Source organism: Chelmon rostratus, chromosome 5, assembly GCF_017976325.1.
Source record: "Chelmon rostratus isolate fCheRos1 chromosome 5, fCheRos1.pri, whole genome shotgun sequence".
NCBI lineage: Eukaryota > Metazoa > Chordata > Actinopteri > Chaetodontiformes > Chaetodontidae > Chelmon > Chelmon rostratus.
Genome location: NC_055662.1, coordinates 11,637,450 through 11,650,940, shown reverse-complemented (window position 1 = coordinate 11,650,940; position 13,491 = coordinate 11,637,450). Strand labels below are relative to the sequence as shown.

The 13,491-nt window shown below is 40.7% G+C and overlaps 1 protein-coding gene across 2 annotated transcripts in view; it reads right to left on the bottom strand.

The window, feature by feature from the left end:
* The window catches only part of taok3a (TAO kinase 3a), a 74,038-nt gene that overhangs the window by 41,349 nt on the left and 19,198 nt on the right, over nucleotides 1-13,491 (bottom strand). The window lies entirely within an intron of this gene.

The following is a 13,491-nucleotide window of genomic DNA, read 5'->3' as shown; positions in this document are numbered from 1 at the left end:
AGATGTTTGGATCAAAATTAAATGAGCACATTTACGTGAAATACATTAACAAGTTGCGCCTGTGATAATGTGTCTAGAGCTGAAATGAGAAGTGCATTAATTTATCAGTCCATCAAAAGAGAATAGATTAACAATTTAAGTCATTCTTTTAAGAAGAAAATGTGGAGATACTCATTCACAGTCAGACATCAAATACCTGAGAGCTTTGCACGAAACAAGATATTTGAAATCTTGTGAAAAATGCGATAAGCATCAATATGGACTGAGTGCAAGTTTTGCAAATACCCATATGCCAAAATAGCTTTGTCTTTCCTTCTATTTTTGTCTTTCTCTCATATTTGCCTTTTTTACTGAGTTATTACCAAACACCAGACCATGAGAGACAAGACTAGCAGACTCTACAAGCATCTGCCCTGCAACTTATATACTTTATATGTGCTGGTTTACAGCACAAATCGTTGCTGCTTTGCTGCTCATAACACACAAGAAGAGCAAGAGGAAGGCAATGTTCCTCCACTACATATAGAGCTTTCAAATTTCTTCACAATAGCAGATGGTGAAATGACTCAACAGCCAATGAAAATCTCTTTAATGACTGTCAGTTATTATCCTCTCAACAACTCATGGATCCACAGAAATGGCCCCTTCTTTTACCAGCTTTAGGAAAGATGACAATATTACTGCCAATGGAGAAAGATCAGAGGAAATGTATCACCAGTATACGTTAATGGCTGTTAGTTATCTCAGTCAGGTGGTAATAATACACTGGACATGGCGCCAATGTCTTACAACCCGGATTCCAAACATAGTTTGGAGGCTGCATAGAACATGAAAAAAACAGAATGTGACCATTTGATTGGCTGGATTAAATATTTTGACTCTTTGACACTTTTTTTGTAAATATCTCCTTATTGTCAATTTGATGTCAACAGCTCATTTCAAATAAGTTGGGACAGGAGCAACAAAAGACTGGGAAAGTTGTGGAATTGTTGGTAACAGCAACCAGCAAGGACGAGCAGAGGTTCACCACTTTATGAAACACTTGATATTTCTACATGGGCTCGCGAACACATCACAAAACCATTGTTTATGAACACAGTTCATTGCTGCATCTACAAATGCAAGTGGAGACTTCACCATTCGAAGTGAAAACCATTTATCAACAACATCCAAAAAAGCCGTTGACTTCTCTGGCCTGGGTCTGGTGTGCTACGTACGCTGCCATCCAGACAACATCTTTTACAGGGACGTCCCTGCTTATTCCAGCAACACAATGCCAAGCCACATTCTGCACGTGTTACAGCTGTATGGCTTCATGTCAAGGGTGCAGGTGCGAAACTGGTCTGCCTGCAGTCTACACCAAGCGACAACCTCCAGGGCTGAAAAATGAAGCCAACACAGAAGTGCCAAGAACTGCAGTTCCTCGAACAGCCACTTAAGGCTGGCTCCAAAAATTAGTCAATCCCCATAGATCCCCATATTAAAACAGAAATAAACATGTTCACTGCCTGGAACAAAAAACTGTTTTTTTATTGCTAATTTCCCCATTTATAACTATAATGGAAGTGAACTTTTACACAACTCACTCATTTAAATTATATTAAGGATTAAAGTTATGCATAATTATGGTCATGGAAGCTTTGAGTGAAAGCTAGATACTAGGTTTCAGCAACCAGGCTTCATTCAGCCTGCCTCGACTCCACCTCGTTGCCCATTTTGGGATTAGCCAGGAGTTTGGCTGAGTCAGGCACTGCCAAGATGGCTGCAGTCAGAGCCACTGTCACTGATCTTCACGATGGCTCTTCAGAAACCTATAGGTGACATCATGGAGACTACATCCATTATTTTCTAAAGTCCTGGACTGTTGACAATAGTTATATATCAAGCAAGAATATGAAAGAATTTCACTTTCAATGGCACACTTCAACAGTTAGTGTCCTCAGTTCCCAAACACTCCCACACACTGAGTTAAAAGAAAAGGTGATGTAACACAGTGGTAAACATGGCCCTGCTCCAACTTTTTTGGATTGTGTTGCAGGCATTAAATTCAGTGAGTGTATATTTTCAAAATACAATAAAGTTTAGCAATTTGAACATTAAATATCTTGTTTTTGTACAGTACTTAATTGAATACTGGGTGAAAAGGATTTGCAAATTACTGCACTGTTATTATTGAAGTTTAGACCGTGGTTATAAAATGCTGCAAGTATCACTATATTTAGCATGTGATACTAGATCCAGGAACCATCTTCATGTTGACTGATTCTCAACACCTGGTTGTCCATATTCAGGGTCACAGGGAGCCCAGTGTCTATCCCAGAATGCACTGGAGAATGGGCAGACAGTATCTCAAACTAAATGTCTTGGCATTTTATACAAGGCTGCACAAGTGCCTCCTGTAAGCAGCTGAACACATCCTGTCTCTTCCTCTTTCAAATGCATGAGTTCAAGGACACTGCACACAGCGCTGTGGACAAACACAAGTTCTCTCAGTCGCATGCACGCACGCACGCACGCACGCACGCACGCACACACACACACACACACACACGCACACGCACACGCACACGCACACACACACACTGTATGCCCAAACAAACACATCAAATCTGAGTGAGTCGTTCTGGCAGCAGAGCCCTGTCAGCTATTGGACTGTGTTTCGTTTTGACAAGCAGGTGGTGCAGCATCCACAGCATTACCAGTGAACACAACCTGACCCTGAACATGCACAACCGTCATTTACAAGACCAACACACGAAAAAACCAACTGTTGTCCACAAGCAGCGAAACAATCAGAAAGTACAGTCGATCCATAATTCAGTACATAAATGACCTCCTGAACTTTGCTTTCAGACACCTGTGAGGAATCCAACTGGAAAGGCTCCCTTCTTCTTATCCTCTACCTCTCCCATTTTATCAATTTTTCACCATGCCCTCTTGCCTTATTGGTTTCACCCCCCCCCCCTCCTTTTTGATCATGCCGAGCGGCAGATTGGGGGCTCAGAGGAACCACATTCAATAACAATAGAAGGAGAGAGGATGGAGGGATGAGAGAAGAGGGACACAAATGTATTTTGCCTCTTGTGAGTGTGCCTGAATGATTCATAACACAAACTGACGGTCGCATGAGCCTCTGGGGAAGTTGTGGCTGCACTTCTCCTCTTCCTTGTTCACTCCGCCATGCTTGGCATTTGTGACCAACCAACAAGAGAAAGATATACAGCAGATAGAAAGGGTGAGAAAAAGTTTAAGGGTTAGAGTGTGTCTTTTACTCAAGTCCATCTTAGAGATTCAGTGTGAATATATACTACTTGCAGGACTGCAGCTAAAGATTATTTTCATTCTCAATCAATCTGCCAATTATTTTCTCAACAAATCGATTGATTGTTTAGTTTATAAAATGTCAGTGTCAATAGTGAAAACGCTAGACCAACAGTCAAAGATATTCGGTTTGAAATGATATCATACAGAGAAAAAGCAGCAAATCCTCACACTGGAAAAGAGCAGAATGTTCACAGATTTACACAACTAATTAATTGTCAATTAAATAACTGAATGCGTAGAATAAAACAACAAAATCTGGGTGGAATGCACATTTGCAATGAAAGGGACAAGAGCTGAAAGACAGTCAGTATTAAATAAAGTTAAAACACAAACTATATATACTGCCATTGCAATGTGAGCAAGTGTCCCTGTGATCACAAATTCAGTGTGTGTGTGTGTGTGTGTGTGTGTGTGTGTGTGTGTGTGTGAGTCCTGTTTGAAGAAAAGACAACAAAGGTCAGAGGGCCAGCTGAAGCAGGGCAGGATTAAAAACTGTTAAAGGCACAGAGAAGGCAGGCACAGAGGATGTGATAGTGTCATAAACAGCAACAATGTGAAAAGAGATGGGAGAGAAAAGTAAGAAGAGACAGGAAAAGAGATAGAGAGAGTCCGAAAAAGAGCAAGGGAGTTAAAGCCAACATTGATCAACTTCCTGATTTTCAGGCCTTGCTTATTTTTTAGGTAAATATTAAGCTGCTTTTCACAGACAGCTAGATCGTACTAAATTAATTGGACAGTACTCACCACGCGCTTTACAAACTACAACCAACAGCAAAAATGGGACAGACAGAAAACATGGATAGTTACAGAAAAAGTATTTGTATTGTGTTGTGTTGTTTTGCCATCCTTGAGAGACTTCAAACCTACAGAATGAGGACACTTGTGAAGCCAGATCACTGTAGTGAATTCTTACTTCTTCTGAGGCCTGTGGGGTTAAGGTCAGGCAACGTAAGCGCTAACAAATACATTAAGATAAACATCATCCCAGTAGTACCACAGGCTTTCTGACAAAGTTTGTTCGTGTATTGGCTAATGATAAAAATCTCGATATCCAACTCCTACTTTCCGTTCCTCCTGTTACATGACACACGCTGCGATATGAATCATAAATCCTGAGACACAAGCCGTCAATTTCCGAGGCAGAACTTGGCCGAGCAAACTGTTTCGACAACCTTGTATTGCATTTCTGTTCTTGGGCAAAACAATCCAATAGAACAGCTTTCAGAGGGACGGGCCAAACAATTCATCGAGCTGGATGTGATCCTGGGTATCAAACAAGGACTACGGCCAAGTTCAGGTCTTTTTCTGTGTGAGTTTTTCACATGCACCCTTCCAAGACTTCGAGAACAAACTAGCTGCTGCAGGTATCTATGACGACATCACTGTCTGGATCACCACCTGAGGAATTCTGTGTAAAGGGAATGATTTCCTTTTGCCAGCAGACAGCAGACGTACCGCTGAGCAAGTCACCAAACAAGCAATCCTTTCAGAAAAACTGCACTCTAGCCATCAGTAGATGACGAATGTTGAACTGACTAACTCTTAATTGCTCATGAATCTGAGTTCATGTACACACTTAAAGCACTCCAAACAAATATACAAGTGATTATAATAATTTATGTCTTTATTATAACGTTGAGCCCTGATTTGCCTGAATTTAATAAATGATAATGAGACTCAATGTTCACAAATTCAACACTTGAGGATTCCCAGAGTGCCTGATGATGACTGGGGTGGGCTTTTGATGAGTCATGCTGGCGGTAGTTGTGCTTTAAATCACAAGTCCCTTAGTGAAATACTGCTTTAAATAAAGCTGAGACAACCAAATATGAGGCGATTTCTACAATACGCGGAATTCTCCCCGGATGAAAATAAACTAATCCACCGAGATAGAAAGAAACTAAACATTATGTCCTGATTATCCTGCCAGGGCGGCATGGTGTGGATTTTTATAGCAGTGACTCATTTTCACAGAGTGAAGAATACACACACGCACGCACACACACACACTCTCTCTCTCTAAAGGAGGATTTGGAGACTTCAGGGCAGCTCTCATCTCAGAAGCTTAGTGACACTATTGAGACATGCATGCATACAAACACACACACACACACACACCAAAGACTGTTACCTTCTCAGACTTGCTTTAAGGCTAATGCCAGCATAAATGTGGGTGTTGGTGGATTGAGGGACAAATACGAGACAAATAAGGGGCCTATCCACCAACTTAAAACCCTGGGCCAACTCTAAATCTGTAGTTTATTTGAAGCGATTTCCTCTTGTTGCCTGAGAGCAAAAACATCCCAGAATCCCACAGCGGCTACACCACTGGAGTTGTGTCTGTTTAAAAGTTGAACTTGGCACCAATGACCCTTTAAAAACCTCTACATTTCCATGTCGCTGGGGCACACTGGGGATGAAGTGCTCACCTGAGATGAGCTTGTGAGCCTAACTTTTACAACAGGAGACACAAAAAGTTGTTGGGGGAGACTTCTGAGCAATGAGCTTATCCTGAAATAATATTCACTCTGGAACAAGTCATCAAACTGGTCAACAGGAGAAGTGTGATACTATACTGTTCAGCTACAACATGCATAGTTTGGCAAGTACTATTCACTTTCTTTCCAAGAGATGATGAAGGTTGATACCACTGTTATTTCTAGACACTAAATATGAAGGCAAAGCCAGGAGGTGGTCTGCTCAGCTTTGTTCAGTATGAGACTGGAAACAGAGGGAAACAGGTCAATGTAAAGGTGATCTGTACCTCTACAGTACGCTAATTAACATGTTGTATCTTGTTTGTTAATTTCTTCCAAAAAATTGAAATGTAAAAACAACAGCACATTGTGGTTCTGTCTACACTAACTACCTTTTCTCCCAGTCCCTAAAACATATTTTGACCATTTTATGCAAATGTGACTTTAAGCCATACTTCCAACAACGTGTACATGCACGGTGCAACAACCCTAACCTCTATATACAAGTCATCAAAAACTGATTAGCACTCGATGGGAGCACGCCAAATCATTCACACTTGAAGACCAAGCAGAGGAGTGCAGCTCCTCTTTTGCCCTGAAGCTTTAGGTCAATATCAATCTTAATCTCCACATTGATGTAGAAAAGCCACTTGCAATGATGCACATTTGCAGGGTACGATATAGTGTAGAGCAGCTCGCGCACAATAACCACACATGAAAGCTTTCACACGTGAGAATTATTTTCACACTTTTTTTCTCACACTTGTCGATATATAGGATTCATGTGTAAAGTGGCAGCTATGCAATATTAAGCCAGCCTGGGGCATTTGTGAGGTGTTGGGAGTAGCCAGGAGATGTGGTAATAAGATAAGATAATCTCTCCTGATTCTGGATCTTTGGACTGTGGCACTGTCACTGAACTTCAAATGCCATTATACCTATGGTCACGGACCATATCACGGATACACATACCAAGACACACATGGGCAACCTGTTGGAGGAATCCCCCATTTAGGTAATTAGATTTGTCTACAGTTATTTGTTTTAGAGCTCAAATTAAATAGAAAATTACTCATAAGACATTTTGTGTCATTTAAGCAAAAATGGCTAAAAAAAATCACAGGTTCCTGCTTTTAAAATGTGATTATTCTGTTATTTTTTTCTATGACTGGATTAGTTCTTCTGAAAGGGTTGCAATGGAAAACTTGCATTTATCTCCGTGCGCTGAGGATCACTACTGGTGAAAAATAAAAATCTCAGATAATTTAACACAAGGCATATGTTCGGCAAGCTCACACACATACGCAAAGCTTTGGTCACACACATTCTGGCACACAAAGACCACCCCTCATTCACTGTGAACGCTTTCCAGAGCAATCCCATGAATCTAGAGGGGTCAGTGTGTGTGTGTGTCCTCCCTCCAGAGTGAAGCCTGGAGTTTTCTCTATTAAAGCCATTCATCCTCTCTGGCAACTATCAGTGCTCGCGCCTTTTTAGCTGAGCTTTTTTTCTTTCCAACCTCGTCAATAGTGTGCATGGTCGACTGTCTTGCTTATTCCAAAAGTCAGTCTTTTACACACATGCACACACACAAAATCAATCTCTGCACTGTCGTTTCCAGACCCCTCCCCCATAAATAAATACAAACATGCAAGCAGATACTGAATGAAACAAGCAAACACACTAAGTGCAGTGTCACAGAGCACCGTCACCAGGCTGTTAAATTATTCAACAGTCCCTCACAGACAATTTTGCACATCAGAGAAAGTGGGGGAGGAGGGGCGGGGGGTTGCTCATGGGTACCTTGAGTGGGGATTGAGTGTTACGGATCAACAGGTTATGCACACATACACAGGATAGAACAGGATAGACAGCTGACGAGCAGGAGAGCAGCACCTTTTGCTACAGAAGCTGCAATTTAACCAAAGCAGGTAATCAGATGCTGCTTCACTTTCAAAGTGAGAAGGCTACATATCCTTTTTCTTGACATACCCTGTAATCTACTATAACCACCAAGTTAGCAGTGATTGTAACTCTTAAACTTTTTATATAAGGGTCTTGGGAGACAGTAGCTCAGGTGGTAGAACAAACTGGCCGTTAATCGTAGGGAAAACAGGGAAAAAAGGCACACATATGTACATTGTGTGTGTGTGTGTGTTTATGTGAATCCACGCAGAGTATTAAAGTATGTATCAAAAAGCAAGTAACACTTATTTCTGCATTATGACAGCTTCCCGGTGCACCATGTGTCTTTCGTGACATGCCTGCAGTGTAACACATGTCCAAATGTAGGAGTTAGATGTTTATGTAATTTCTTTTCTCTCGGGCAATAATTTTGGGCTAACTCTATTTCTGAAAACCCTTGTAGGCTCGGCACAGTACCAGTTCATTATTTTAAAAGCACGACTCCACCAGCGCCACCTCCTCTAAGCTGACTCACTGAACAAAATACCAACATGCACGTGTGGTGGATTTAATGCAAATGATGTCCAAAAAACATTCAATTAATCTGAAGCAATTTGCAGAGACTGTGCATGAGCACCTTAGCAGCAATGACTTATTCATTGTCCCCTGGAGGATTTGAAATACATAAATAAAAAAAATAAAACACAAAATAACACTTGAATCACCTCAGGGCTCACACTAACACACCATGTCTACACAGGAGGTATAGCGTGAGCAGGACGTTAGCAGAACAGCAGCAGCTTCAGACCTCCGTCTCTGTTGACACAAGATGCATTCTGGGATAGTATTGAGTGTAGGTCACACGCATTTTGGAAGAGCTCAGCCCAATAAACAATCACTGTGGTTATGCAAGTAAAACATAGGAAAATAGATAGCTGGATTGATTAATGCTCTGTCAGGTGTGTGTGACAGACAACTGAAAAATGCAGCTGAAACTCCTCCTCTGTAGACTGATTTTTGTCCACAGATTGTTTCAGACAGACAGAATTATCCAGCAAAAAAAGCTAAAATTATAGAATTATTTAGTCAACCGCTTTGTGTCCCAGTAACGTATTTCTTCCTTCCAACCTGGTCTATAACCTTACCAACCCTCAGATTGATCATGCAATCTTTAAGAAGTGGTCTAATGATACATTGGGAACCACTGGGTGACCTAGAGCAACCTGAAAAGCATTTTACTGCAAGATGTCACTTGTCAAAGTGTTGAACACCAGACATTCCTTCCACCTCCAGCGGCTTTTCCACAATAGATACTTCTCATTGCAGAAAAAGCACAGGTGTAAATAACAACACTGATAACCACTGTGCAACGTGTTTAGGTGTGCCAACTTCAGGTCGCTGGCATTGTGCTTGCTGGCTCACTGACATATCTGACTGGAAAATATAATGAGAGGGAGTCATCATTAAAGTAATTAGTTACACCTGTGCTTTTTGCTTTTCCTGATACCACCCTTCTGAGCCAGCACAAATTACTATCTGCACAAGATAACACAGAGCATAGTACAGACACAACAGCTGTAGTACAGTAAATAGGGGCAATGCCCCGTCCAAAGCAGTTCTGGTACAAGATAGATTAGTTTGTTATTATTCTACTGATATTGCCATCACGAGGAAAAAATCAACAAGGCCAAGATGTTTACTAAAGTATAATCTTTGCCTCTGTAGGCATGGACAGTTTTCAACCTGCAGCAAACAAGAATTTCATGTCTATCCTTGCAGCCTTTGCTAAGTTGCTAAGTGAGATGTAGATTTCTCCCATTTGATCAAAATGAAATTCTAGCAGGAAGTGCAGACACTTTAGCCGTTGGAAGAGGCAGCTCGAATGTATTATTTATATTTGTTCTTAAAAGATCCGGTGTGTAGGATTTAGTGTCACCTAGTGGTGAGGTTGCAGATTGCAACCAACTGAATACCCCTTGCCTCACCCAGCCCTACAGTGGGCGCTAAAAACACGATGGTTTGTCCATTCTGGGCTACTGTAGAAACATGGCACTGTAACACAGCGGACTCCAGGGAACAGGACCCGTGCTCTCTGTAGATATAAAGAGCTCTCGCTAAGGTGATGAAAACACAACTCTTATTTTCACGTGATTGTACACTACAGCTGTCAAATTTCACATCTGAATATTGTAAAAAAAAAAAAAAAAAGAAGAAAAAAAACACATTCAAGTATCAGTTTTTGCACATTACATCCATAAGAGGGAAAACCAATACACTGAGAGACACACTACTTGTGTATTATCTCAACATAAACGTCTTTAACGAGATCTACACACCTACACATTGCTAAATAAACAAATAAAATGTCCTATACTGTGTTGTTGAATTATGTGCTCACTTCAGCTTGACCTATATTGATGAATGAAAAGTGCAATATTAAGATAAAAAAAAAGTGACATTGTGTACTGGAAGACTTTAATGTCCCAGACAAACGGGAGGAATTTTTATCAAATATTATTTGACCTTATTTTCCCATGTTTTTTGTGTCAATAAACATCCGCATAGGCGTAACTTAGTTGGACTTTAACAGATTTTCCAGGTAAGAAAATAAACAAAAAACCCAGCGATTACCAGACAACAGAAACTGGTTTTGTGACTCCTGTTTGTCATGTAGTGCTTTCAACGCAGCCGCTGCGGCGGTGTGACTTTTTTTCCACATTGAAATATTCATTTTCATATCGAATGTGTGAATTTTACAATTCGAATATGAAATTGAATTTAGAACATTTGTTGACAGCCCAATGATACACTAATGAAAACATACTCACAAACATTATATTCCATTTGCACATGCCATATGCTGTCAATAGATCTGCCTAAATCTTACACACTGGACCTTTAAATGTCAGTCTAATGCTTTTCTTTGCTGAGGTAAAGCACTTTGAATTGCCTCTGTGTTTGAAAATGTGCTATAAATAAAGCTGTCTGGCCTAAATTTAATTTATGGAGAGGAAATACTATTACTCTACACACTGTATTTGTGTAACCTAGCAGGACATGTTCCAGCTGAACACACATTCAAGGCTTCTTGATCTTTAGCTTACTTTCCATTTCAATTACAAGCCACCAACATTCAACATCCCCTGTTACAGTTCATTATCATTTCGTTATTGCAGATGTAATTCTTGTCAGAGATCACAAATCTGAGTGGAAACAATTCCTAAACAAGCACAACCATATTGTTTTCAAAGCATTTTGCTGCTGTTCTTCTGCTCAGGTGGTGGTCCTGCTGGCTAATGAGCCCATATCGGGGGTTAATGGCAGGATTGGGTCACTGGAGACCAGTCAATCACAGGGTTAACAAGGTGTTATCTTTGAAACACAAAAGCCAAATTTAATCCATAATGCTGACCCAGGGTCACTGGGTATAAAAGAGAATCTGTCAGGATCTGTTGACATCAGCTCATCTTTATCACACGCGCTTTCAGTAGTGAAATGAACAAAGTCCCAACACTCACAATATGACAAATGATTTAGTATGTCCAGTACATATCATTGTGTTAACAGTACCAGTGTCTTTGCAAAAATTTGATAATGACACACTCCTCTACAATGATTGTACTTGGAGCATTTGTTGATTCAGATTTTAAAGCAGAGGAACCCAAGGTTTAGTAGCTGCATTAGCATGTACACACGGTCTCAACTGCTTAACACACACAACCATACCACTTTTAATGCTAAGAAGAAGCTAAAGACACAATTTTGCTTTTCAATTAGAGTATTTAAGTGGTCATTTTAACTTTTACCTAAATGACTGATTCCACTTGCAGACAGTAGGATGTAAAAATTAATTTAACTTGTAAAATCCTCGATACTCAAGCACATTTGTTTTTGGCCAGTTAAGAATACTCACAAGCAAAAGACATGCATAATGTGCATAGGCGGTAAGAAAAATCAACCATCGCTACAAGGGCAAAATTTTAACTTCAGGCCTTGCAGTTTTAATAAGATAAGAATACTACAGGGAAAATAAAAATAAAGTCTAAAAAACAGTCTAAAAATAAAACACCACACAATTATTCAAATTCTCAGACTGTTTTCCCACCGGGACATTTCCTCTGCTCTTGCATGCTTCCACCATAGCAGCATAATCAAAAATAGCACATTCACATACACAAAGCAAATTATTCCCTCAGCTGGAGTTTGATTTGAGGGTAATTCGATCTAAATAAAAGGTGCTAACGAGGATTTAAATTTGTGACTGTTAGGTTTACAGAAAATATGACAAACCTGGGAAACCATCCATGCTGGTTGTCTGTCCTGAAACGTGGGAGAACTTTTCACCAAGAAGGATGATATGACTAATATAGAGAGGCTTAGGTACAGAGGCTGATAAGGTAGAAAGATAGCACTGTAGTGGCCGGAGGAAATAAAAAGGCTGTGATTAGGTCCTTTCTTTCAATTAACACTTCTAGCAAACCTTACAAAACAAGAGTGACGCAAGTTTCCACTTCACATAACTCTACCACAATCTCTATGGGAATCAAATTTAAAATATTTCCTTTAAAGCAGTTTTGGGTTCACATATCGCCTTTTCAGTGGGAAAAGTGATGGCAGCTCACTGTTTCTGTCATTAGCCATTGTCCATTATTGTCTGTACTCACACGCACTGCCTGTGCTTTATCATCTTTAAAGCTAGCTAGTTTCAATCTCCATTGCCAGTTTAGAGTCCATGATTCCCACAGAAAAAAGGGAAAAATCATGGAGATTTAACCTTTAGCTTGCACAAAGATATTGGTTGGTAAGGAAATGGGTAATCTAACACTGGGCAAAAGGTGTTATTTAAGGTGTCTGACAATGATGCGGTGGAAGACCAACACTGTGGTGCACTGGAATAAGCAGCTTCCCCTACAGGCAAAATAAAACTACAAAAGAGAACAGACCACAATTAAGGGTAAATGTCATTTAAGTTTGGTCACTGAGGTTTCTATTGACCGCGGGTAACATGCAGGACTGCTGTTGGTGTTAAACTGGTGTGAATGCCAAAGACAGGCCATTCGATAAGTGCTGGTGTTTTCAGTGTCTAACACTCACTGCCACTGGCCACATCTAGCCAGGCTCAGCTGGGACCCTGGTGCCGAGATGGCCTATATCGACTAGGCAATAACCCTGGGCCTGTTTATGACACTATCAATTCCCAGCTGTATTGATTTTCATTGTGGCTGCAAAAATACTCTTCAGTTGCACACCCAAACATATAATAGCAGTGGAATCACACACGCACTAACAGAAAATGATTAAACAAACAACACCAACACAACCTGCAAGTGCACTGAGGCACATATGCACACAGGGTGTGAAGACCGACACTTTGTGCAACTATAAACAAATATTCAGGTTACTTACACACATGCATGAGCTCATAAATGGTGGCAGACAGCATAGCAGCGAGCGCAATCAGTCTGGGGCTGTTTGACATCAAGGCCACATGACAGCCAATATAGATTAACTGTGATTTGCTCCAACTGTGTCATGACTGAGGTTTTAGCCCTCACATCAACTATTCTGGCGCTTCAAAGGCTTGAGAATTCTCTGCATGTGTGTCTTAGAGGAGACTCGTGCTGAGAGTCCTAGCTGTGTCCCTGACACCACAGTAACAAGTGCCTGTGGTCAAATGCCTACACCGGCAAGTGAGTCATCCTGCTGCTGTAGCCCCATTCTGCTTTCCCACAAGGCCATGCAAAATGCATGAGTGTTCCAGAAAGAAAAATTTGCAAACACATAC